This window comes from Pteropus medius, unplaced genomic scaffold, assembly GCF_902729225.1.
Source record: "Pteropus medius unplaced genomic scaffold, Ma_sr-lr_union100, whole genome shotgun sequence".
NCBI lineage: Eukaryota > Metazoa > Chordata > Mammalia > Chiroptera > Pteropodidae > Pteropus > Pteropus medius.
The window spans coordinates 7,512,793-7,523,935 of record NW_024349803.1 but is presented as its reverse complement, the minus strand read 5'-3'; positions in this window follow the sequence as shown (position 1 = coordinate 7,523,935).

Sequence of the window (11,143 nt, the reverse complement as noted above, 5' to 3'; positions counted from 1 at the left end):
GTATCACAGAGAAAGATGTGAAGGGTGCCAATATCTTCTGACTGGTGCCCCAATAGGGCACTGGGGCTCTCCAGCCACATGGTCACCAGTGGGTCTGAGGAACCAGTTCTTCTGAGTGCACTTTGTGATTCAGTCTAACGAAGCTCCAGTGCTGATAGGGGAACTGGTGGAGCTGCAGGCTATGGTGGGGCTGGGCAGGCGCTAAGGAGGAGTGTTTGCCCATGAGCCTTGGCATCTGTGATGAGGGGACCTGGGCCATGAGAGGGCCAATTCCTATGTCTCACAGGTGGCTCTGCTAGGCCTTTTGGAGGCCAAGTTCCTCGCCAGGGACAGCCCTGCCCTGCATGCCCTGCCTCCACCCAGTACCTCCACTAACAGGGCAGGGCAGGTGTGGCTCCGAAGAAGCTCTACACTGCCCCAGAGGGCAGAAGGCTACCCGTGAGTGTGTCCTAACCCTCTCTTCTCTCTTCCTGGTTAATCATTAACTCTTTCCCTGGCTCCAACATGTGGTAGGTTCAGAGGGCTTGGAAAAAAAATGCCAAGATAGGGACAGCAAATTGAGGCCTAGTATCCCAGAAATGGCTGAGGCCACTCCACTGCCTCCAGGGACCACAGCTGGACAGGATGTTTGTTCACAGTGCAAACTGTCTTATCTCCTAGCTCAGTGAGGACTCAGCCAAGATGCAGTGGTCCCTGAATAGTTCTTGCTGTGTGTGACTGATGCCCAGAAACCTCAGCACCCAGAAACCTCAGTGTCTTTATGAACCCATCACATCTAGATCAAACACACAAGGAAAACAGCGTAACAACCAAGCTAGCGGCATCCTTTTTTCCCTAATTGAGATATAATTCTCATACCATTAAATTCAACCTTTTAAAGTGTATAATTCCATGGTATTTTACGTCACAACATCCATTTTAAGCCAGCGGTCAACCAAGGGTTATCACCAAATGCTCCATATAGACCATATGGGCCATATAGACACAGTTGGAAGTGGTGTTTGATCTGGTGCATTCACACTTGTCAACTCCTATTTCTCGGGATGACACCTGATCTTTCTGTAGCTGACAGTCTCCTTCCACCACACCTCCTCTGGGCTGCAGAGAGGACACTGTCTGCTCTGAACTAGAGCCCTCCACCATCTTACCTCCAGGACAGAGGGAGGCCTGTGAACTCTGACTGCCCCCCACACCCCCACCCACCACCACACACTCACTGTCTGCTCAAGGTTTTCTAAAATCCAGGAGCATTGGCAGGGGTGGGTTCAGTTTTCTGGGGTCTAAAGTTTATATAATTTAGGGAACTCTCTTTAAGAAAAAGATTGCAAAATGACAAATATAAAATTAACTCTAGAGTCTTGGAAAGGGCTTGTTTAAGCTAACGCCACGAGGTATAAGCTCCATTAACTACACGATAGATCTGCATCTGGGCACTGGGCATCTTTTCTCCCCAAAGGAATGAAGTTCTGGGAGGCGCCTGTGACTTGGTCATCCTGGTCTCTCCCAGGTGAGTCTTGGAGCTGGAGTTTTCCTCCACCTGAGGCATATGAAATGGCTGCTCCTGGGTACCCACTGTAACCCTCTCTCTAGGAGCAGACATCCCCACAAGAGGGCCTGGAGTCCACTGGGGAGATAACACCACGGAGCCTGGACAACAGGGCTGACTAGCTGGCCAAGGATCAGACCTGTGGCCGGCCCATGTCTGCTCTCACCCACCAAGCAAATCTCCAGCCCCAGCCAAAGTTTGGGGGGCTGAGACAGGGGATATCTCCCAGTCAGCTCTCTGGGTGCTCTGGAGAGCCATGCCACTCTACTGTGGCAGGGACACATTCCCCTCTACTCTGAGACCTGACAGCTTTCAATTCCGAGCGGGCCAAATGTCACAAACTGTCCTCAGATAAATGCCTCTTGTGAGTCCAAAGGCTCCTACCTGAGGCACATTCCAGGTGTGGTTGGGCAACCATTTGGACATTTCCCTGCACAGGTTTGTCGTTTCTTGCATCAATCTGGCCTTCTTTTTCTAGCTCCAGGAGGCCCTGCCCAGTCTCTCCTCTGCAGGCTTTGCTTGCTCAACACAACGCGCTGTGGAAATCCTCACAGCATGTTGCATCGACAGCAAAAAAAAATACCAAAATCTCAACCATAGGGTGACTGACTGCACAAGCCACAGCTCAAGTTTGCTCTGAAAACTATAGTAAGCTTATTTCATTTAAAATAAAGAAAAATAGTCTTCCTTCCCAGAGACTTTTCTCTAAGATTTGGATTCTTTGCTCAGCAAGATCGACTTCTCTTCACTCTATCCTACTTCTCTGTAAGAGGCCTTGTCATGCTTCCTTCTTTTCTTTCTTCTTTCCTTCATTCCTTCATTTGTGTTACAAATGTTCAGTGAGTGCTTGCCATGGTCCCAGCACATTGGCAGGCACTGAGGTTACAATGATGAATAAGGCAAATTATCTGTCAAACATCTTTATGTTCCCATCATCTGTTTATCTTTACGCCCCATACTGAGGCAAGTATAGAGGTGCTCATAAGTGCTGGCTAAATGAGTATTCTTGACAAGAACTGGCCCCTGTCTCCTCTCCTGGCTCTGGGTTCCATCCCCTTCCCATGCACACTCAGCCACACAAGTAACAGACGGGTGGCTCTGAGAGCGCTGTGGTCTCTCTTACCCCTTGGCCTTTGCACATGCCATTTCTTTTCTCTGGAAAGCCTTTCTCATCTCTTTTCTCCTCTCTTGGCCTATTTAACTCAAAACTCATCCATCAAAATCCAGCCTGAACATCACTTCTTCTTGGCGCCTCCCCTCTCTAACTTCCTTTATTTTCCCTAAGACCAGGACAGGGAGAGGTGAGACTCGCAGAAGGAGGGAACTCTTGTTGGCAGACATGAGTCTGTGGCACTACTTGGTTGAGAGGGAGCAGGTAAGAAGATACAATTGAACTTTTTCGATTATACAAAGATTACTCCTTGTCCCTGTGCTGGAGTCACAAGTGGCCCTGAATGCCGTCAGGACAGTAGCCTCTTAGTACGTTGGCCAGAGGGCTGTCTCCTTGGCTAGATCCCCACAGTTCACTGGTGATGGAGAACAAGCAAAGAGATTCTGTGGGTGGAGTCTCAAGGTCAGAGAAGGAGAAGCTGAGCCGGAGGGCTTGGGTCGAGGTGGAGTGGAGTGGTTGAACACGCAGTCGTGGGTGTGTGAGCCCAGAACCAGCCCTGCTGGATGGCTGGCCCATGAGGCAGGCCCAGGCGCTGCCAGCCACGTGGCCCCCAGCCAACGCCTACCGTGGGAACAGATGGTGGAGCCAACTCCCCCATCCCCCACCCCGAGAGAGCTGTTCCTGCATGGCTACGCCAGCCCTGGGCTCCGTCTGGACACGGACCAGGGCAGGGGCAAGGCAAAACACTTTTTATCACGGCAGCAGTTCTCAGCCATACCCTATGGTACTTGCATCCCAAGAAAAGCTCATAGGGGTTCAGGTCATAGGGGGAAAGGGAGTATTTGCTGCCTTCCCATCCACGTCCAGCTGGTGATGCTTCACCCTCTCAGACCACCCCTTCCATATTCTGTCATTCAGCAAATATCCACTAAGCACCCACTGTGTGCCAGACACTATTCTGGGTGCTGGGGAGATGAGAGAACAAAGCAGACAAAAATCCTACCCTGTGGAGCTTGCATTCAAGCAGCAGAAGGATGCGGGAAACTGAATACATTCTACAGAGTATGTTAGAACAATGATTCTTGACCTCTCTGTGGTAAAAAGCCAGTTCATTTTTTCTTCGATCTGCATTTGGATTTCTCAGCAATGTCAGATTGCTATAGATTCTATAGTATCTGTAGCTTTTAAATTCTTACTCTCAATTTCTGCACTCATGACCCCTCACGGTGCTGGCCCATACTATGCGAGAAGGCGATGAGACCTTAACGGGGAAACAGGAGGACAGGAGAGATGAGGAGTTTAAAGCAAGATGGTGGGGCTGGGGAGAGAGTTGCAGTTTTAAAAAGGTGATGCCTAAAAATGTGACATTTGAGCAAAGATTTGAAGGAGGTGAGGGAGTGAGCCACATGTGTATCTGAGGAAGGTATGTTCCAGATAGAAGCTTTAATAAAAAGAGTTTTATAAACTTGGACTTTGGCTGCTCAAAGCCTTCTTTAGGGTTGAGGGGCAGGGGGCAAGAAGTGAGGGAGCATTGTAAGGGGGAATGAAATGGGGGTCCCTGGGCAGGGGAGGCCCAAGGATGACCCCCTTGAATCCTGTGGGGCTTACAGCTCCCGGAGGTGGCTCCTGTACCCTGGCTGGGCCTGGGGTAATCCATAGCCCCTCAGAGCTCCGTGCAGCATGTCAAGCCCAGGCAGGGCCTCCCTAGAACCACTGTGATCCTGAACGAGGCGCAGCTTCTCTGTACATGGTCTCCTCCCTCCTTTCAGAACCATCCTCCTTCATGAGCCAGCTCCCAATGAGGGTCACCCAGAACACCAAACACAGGCCATTCTCTTGATAAAAAGACATTTTTTGCCATGCTAAATGCATCTGCCTCTAACTGTGAACAGAAGAAGAGCTTCTAGGCCAGGAAGTCGAGCCCCATTCCTGTGTCCACACACACACATACACATAATTCTTGGGAGCCTGCACCCACACTAAACACATACCCCCAGAAATGCACACATGATCCCTGCATGTACGCTCACTCTCCCTCCAGGAGAGTTTCTACTAGGAGCGAACACCCAGCATCTGCAGTGAGCAGCAGATAGACAGATGGGGCAAAGTCATACATCCAGGTAGCTCCCTCCAACACAGCCTCAAAGGAACAAGCAACAGGCTGGTCCCCTCACCAGCAGGCCTTCAGGAAGGCAAGGCTGGGGTGGGGTCAGGTTTGGACAGATGTCAGAGCTCCTGGGTGCTGACTCAAGGCTAGGAGCAGACAGCCTGTGCATTCCCGACAAGTAGGTCACCATGACGAGAAGTGCTGACCTATATGCAGAGACCTAAGGTTGACTGGAAAAGACTTGGGGAAAATCCAGGGGTCATGGGGCAGCAGGTGTTAAAGAAAGGTTGCCTTTCATTCCAGCCCTTCAGTTGCGTCTATACAGCAGTGGGGGAGCAAGCGTCAGGGGTAAATGCTCTTGCTGGGTGCAGTGTATATTGAGAGAGGAGGGGGGCAATGTCTCAGGAGGCACTCAACATGAAAAGGATGGGAGGCAAGTGAACACATCACTAATATTGCTATTGTTGAGCACAGCTGGGTGTTCCTCGTATATTATGTTGCAGGATACAGCCCTACAAGTTAGATAGGATTGCCACCATTTTATAGACGAGGAAACTAAGGCTCAGAGGACTTAAATAAATGATTCTAGGTCCCCATCTAAGAAGGGCAGAACCAGCATTTGTGTCAAGGTCTGTATGACTCCAAAGCTCAGACTCTTTCTCTATCCCCATGTTGAAGCCAAACTTGAATTTTAAACTGTCACAAGCAAGAGGAGCCTAAGGAGACAAGATAACTAAATGTGTTATCGTATCCTAGATGGGATCCTGGAACAGAAAAAGGATATTAGGGAAAAACTGAGGCTATTTGAAAAAAGTATGGACTTTAGTTAATGATAACGTATCAGTATTGGTTCATTAATTGTGGCAAATGTACCATACGAAATAAGATGTTAATAATAGGGAAAATTAGGTATGAGGTACACTTGGGATTATCTTCATAATAAAATTCTGCAAATCTGAAACTGTCCTAAAATTAAAAGTCGATTAAAAAAAACAACAAGACTTGCATTTTTGCCAGAAGCAAGAGACAGAAGATAACTTATATTCCAAGGTACAGCCTGTACCAAAGGCCTAGAGAGGCAAGGCTGTGGAAAGTGCCTCGCCTCCTTTTCTCAAAATGAGAGGCCGCTTTGGACTTTGTACCGTTGAGTTCCCATCACCTGCACAACTTGAAATACAGACATTAATTGCAGGGCTATTATGGCCAAAGCCATGTGAATCCCCTTCCTAAATGGGGCAAAGGACACTGAAGAATGCAGAGTCAGACGGAAGTTCCGGGTGCTCTTGGGCTCTGCAAACCGGCATGGATGGCTGAGGCTGCAGCAGGGCCATCTCGCTGGGTCTGCCCGCTCCTCCCTAACCATGTGGTCTGGCCAAGCTGATGTCTCTGTTTTCTCAACTTTTCCCACTAAAATGTGGCTTTCAGTGTACAAGTCTTGCACTTTTTTTGTTGTTAAATTTATTCCCAGGCATTTCATTCTTTTTGATACTATTATACATATCACTGTATTTCTGATTTAATTTTAGAACTGTTTACTGCTAGTGTACAGAAATAGAATTGACATTTGCATATTGCTTCTGTCTTGCCACGTTGAAGAACTCATTTATTAATCTTAATGATTTTTTAGTGGATTCCTTAGGATTTTCTACGTACGAGATTATGTCATCTAAAATAGAGATAGCTTTACTTCTTCCTTTCCAGTCTGGATGCCTCATATTTAATTTTCTTGCCTAATTGCTCTGACTACATCCTCCAGTATAATGCTGAATGGAACTGGTGAGAACAGATATCCTTTTCTTGTTCCTGATCTCAGGAGGAAAGCATTAAAGTTTTCACCAGTTAGGTATAATGTTACCTGTGGATTTTTGTAGATGGCTTTTACTAAATTGAGGAAGTCCTCTTCTATTTCTGGTTTGCTGAGTCTTTTCATCACGAAAGGGTATTGGATTTTACTGAATGCTTTTTTCTGCGACTATCAAAATGATCATGTGGTTTTTGTCATTAAATCTACTAATATGGAGAATTGATTCATAGGTGTGAAAATAACCTTGCATTCCTGGGATAAGTCCCACTTGGTCATGGTGTAGAACCCTTTTTATACGAATTCATTTTGCTAGTATTGCTCTGAGAATTTTTCCCATAGGAATACAAGCCAAGGACGGCTAGGGCCACATCTGCCCAGCTCACTGCAGTGTCTCCTATCCCTCCAGCAGTGCCAGGTGCAACGAGTGCTCCATGAGCCCCAACAAATGAATGAAAAGGTGAATCTATAAAACACAGGCTCTCATGAGCCTCCAAAGAGTTCCTGGTAGAAATAGTAACCATTCCATTATCACAAATGTCTGAGTATGCGTAATCCTTGTAAACCACAGAGGCAAGGGAGATTATGAAAAATCCAAACTTAGGATGAAGTCCATCCCAGGTGAGGGGACATTGGGCAGCTTGGTCCACCAGTCAAGGATATCTCACCTCGAGGCCCAGACTTGGGAGATAGAAGGTTAGGGGGACTTGGAGTCTTCCCTCCCAGCATGGGGAAACATAGCAAAGTCTCAAGGTGGTGACACACACTCTAGGGATCCTGAGAGCAAACACAAGATAGATGAGTGGATGTGTTATGGACAGCAGGGTCTTGTCTGCCGTGGTCCGGGTGGAAAATTGTGGAAGCTCCGGCAGCTGAGCCTGTCCTGGTATTAATACAACTTCTGATTAGGTTTTTAAGGTCATCCTGAAACCAGGGCTTTTAATCTGAACCTCTGAGAGCTGGCATGGAGGTTAAATGAGATATGTATGAAGAGCCCTTAGCTTCATGTTTGGCATAGAGTAAGTGCTTAGTATGTGGGGACATAATTATTTTTATAGTAATTTTTATTATTTATAAAATAATTCTAAAAGAAAGTCCACTGACAGCCAGACTTTCTCATAGCTTCATTTTATTCATAACTTTAAAAATCCCTCAGTAGATGCCACTTAAACCAATCCAAGAATCAGAGATCATGAGGCACTCCTACACCCCACCTCTATTCCCCGTAAGAAGCAGCAATCAGGATTCCGCCTTCACCTTTTACCTGGCCACAGACGAAGGCTTCTTCAGGACAAGCAGGAAAGAAAGTTTCCCTTGTCTCCCTGAGTAGTTGCTTTAGGGGCAGGAAAAGCTGCCCTTCATTTTGCCCTGTCCATTCCCCGACCATGTGTCAGGCTGGATTTTGACTCCCACAGTACAAACAGTCAAGTCACAACACAAAGACAGTGCCACTAAAGGGCACCACTGGAAGAAAGCTAGGCCTGGCCAGACAGCTGGGGTGGTGGCCCCTGCCTGCTTGTGCTAAAAGTAGATCCCAGTTTCTTCACTCCCTATGTGGTGGGAATTCATCTCTGGATTCTGGCATTAGGCCTGAGCTCTTTATCTTCTCCATACCAACCGTATCAGAGCAATTCAGTGAATCCATCAAGAATGTATTTGCTGCTCTTTGAACAACCAGAGTGCTTGCAGAGATGGCCTTGGGCCCTTCCCTTCTAGGAAGGGGACCAGCAGAGTGAGCTAGGCCAGGGCACTGGCCTGAAATGTCCCCAAGATCAGGACCAGCTGTGTCCCTCAACACAGGTGAGAGCTGAGCACCTTCTGTAGGACTACATCCCAGACCACCTCATAGACTCTACTGATGATGTGGATTCCAGTGTGGTATCAGCCAGAGTTGACTGAGACCTTGATGGAAATGGAAAAACAATCATAGGAAAAGTAGAGAGAGAACTGAAGCATCAAGAGAACATGAGGTGTGGAGGAATGAGAGAGAGTGGGGTCTGGAAAATGAAGAGTCTGGCAATGAAGAGGCTACAAGGGACTATTTGGAGGAAATTTTCACAGCTAGAGAAGGTCTCAAGATTGTCTGTACAAGAATGTTCATTACAACATTGTTTATAACAGTGAACAATTGAAAATAAGTTTGAGGTCCAGCCACAGGAGAGAGAGATAATAAGTTATGATTCAGCCAAGTGCAGGTGAAAAACTGACAGCTGAGGGTGGGAAGGAAGAGATGAATAGGCAGAACACAGAGGATTTTTAGGGCAATGAAACTACTCTGTATGATAACGATAATGGTTGATACATGTCATTACACAATTGTCAAAACCCACAGAATATACAATACCAAGAGTGACCCCCAATATAAACTATGCACTTAGGTTGATTATGATGCGTCAATGCAGTTCATCAGTTATAACAAATATGCCACTCTGGTGAGGGATGTTGATGGCGGGGAAGCTGTGCAAGGGGTGCAGTCCAGGCATATACGGAAAATTTCTGTGCCTTCCTCCCAATCTTGCTGCAAACCTAAAACTGCTTGTAAAATAATAAAATCTTAAAGAAAAACAAACAAACCAACCAACCCTGACAGCTCACAGGTTTTGTCTGGCTTTTAAGGAGAATGGGATTATTTGTCAACATTAAGAAACTGAGAAATTTTATGGAAAATGAAATCCAGATGTCCAGTTTCTCTTGAACACCAGAAACTCCAGCAATTCTCGGCCCTCATTTCCACTTGGCAAGGCTTTGGCTGGAGTAAGAAGCAGCTGCTCCCTTAAATGAGGAAGTCCCTCCAGGTGGCCAAGGTTTCTACCAGGCCAAAGTCAATTATGCAGTTTCATAAAGTCTCTATCAGCTTTGGGTGTAGATCTCTTGTTCATGCTATTTCCTGTGTTTGGAACATTTCTCCTTTACTCCCAACCCTTTGCCCTGCTAATTACTTTTGATCCTGAAGGAATTATCCCAAATGTCACCTCTCCAGGGAAGACTTCCCTGACTACCCCAGACTGAGTTAAGTCACTTTATTTTATGTTTTTGTGGCATCCTTGTAAAATTCTACACTGCTGTCACAGCAGAAGTATTTGTGACAACTCTCCCTTACAGAAGAATTCCACTTAATAAATATAGAAGGAATGAGGAAATAGAAAATCATCATGAGAACACCAGATCTCTGCAGGCAAGATCCACCCATGGATATTAAACTTAGTAGGCAAAAGTTCAAGAAGAAACATATTTGCGTAATTTCAAAATATCCTTCCCCAAACAAATCTTTGTTAATGACAAAGGGGAATATGGTAATTTTAGCGTGGAGAAACCTGGCAGATTTCACTTTAATTAAGTGACCAAGGTTAACACGCTCAGTTAATGAGACATATTGATATCATGTGCCTCCTGATATCATGCAATGAAAAGGGTACGCCGCCTCTGTGGTATCCCTTCTGATAATGCATAACCTCAATCTAGTCATGAGAAAACATCAGACAAACCCAAATCAAGGGACCTTCTACAAAGTGACTGACAAGTACTCTTTAAAAAAGTCTCAAGGTCATGAAAAAATGGAGAACTGCCACAGATTGGAGGAGACTAGGAAAACATGACAACTAAATGTAATATGAGACACTAGATTAGATCCTGGAACAGGAAAAAAATATATATATATATATTTGGAAAAAATATATATATATATATGGAAAAGAAACTGTACTGAATAGTACTGCATCGATGTTGATTCCTTAGTTTGCAGAATTGTAATATCATTGTGGGAGGGGTTAATATCAGGGGAAGCTGGGTGAAGGGTATGTAAGAACTCTGAGTCATATTTGCAACTCTTCTGAAAGTGTAAAATGGTCTCAAAATAGAAAGCCAAAAAAGTATTTGTGTAATTTTTTGCTTAATGCCTGTGTCCCCTGTCAGGCTATAAACTCCATGAGGACAGAGACTGTAAATGCACTGGCTTTTCATTATTGCATCCTGGAGTTCTGTAAAATGCCTGATGCATAGTGGGTAGTCAATAAATATGAGCTGAGTAAATAGACTCTTAGTTATTGACATAGAAAAAATCCATGGTGTATTATTGAGTGAAAAATATAGGGCACGAAATGGCACATATAATACATCAACATTTGTGTGAACGAAGACAGTAGAATTTACAAACCAATGTTGACTGTGGCTGTCTCTGGATGATAAAATTATGGGTAACTTTTCTCCTCTTCTTTGTATTTTGTTTTATTTTCTAGGCATATTTAAAGGTTCACAAACTAATTTTAAGTGCAGAAAAAAGTGCATGTGCACACACGCACCCCACATCTTCATTTGAGAGAAAGCCATGAGCATCATTCCTGGCACACCTGGAGCCAGACCTCTAGGGCTGGGCAGAAGATGCATGTGTCTGAGCCTTGGGCAATGGTGACCCAGCTGAATGGAGACTTCGGCCAGTACAGGGAGAGGTGCCAAAAGGGTGAGTTAATACCCCTCGGCTTCTCAGCGTCTGCACTCAGCTGGTTAGCACTCTCCGAGCAAAACTTTTGAATCAGTATATTCATTTCCTAGGGCTGTCATAACAAATTACCACAAGCCAGG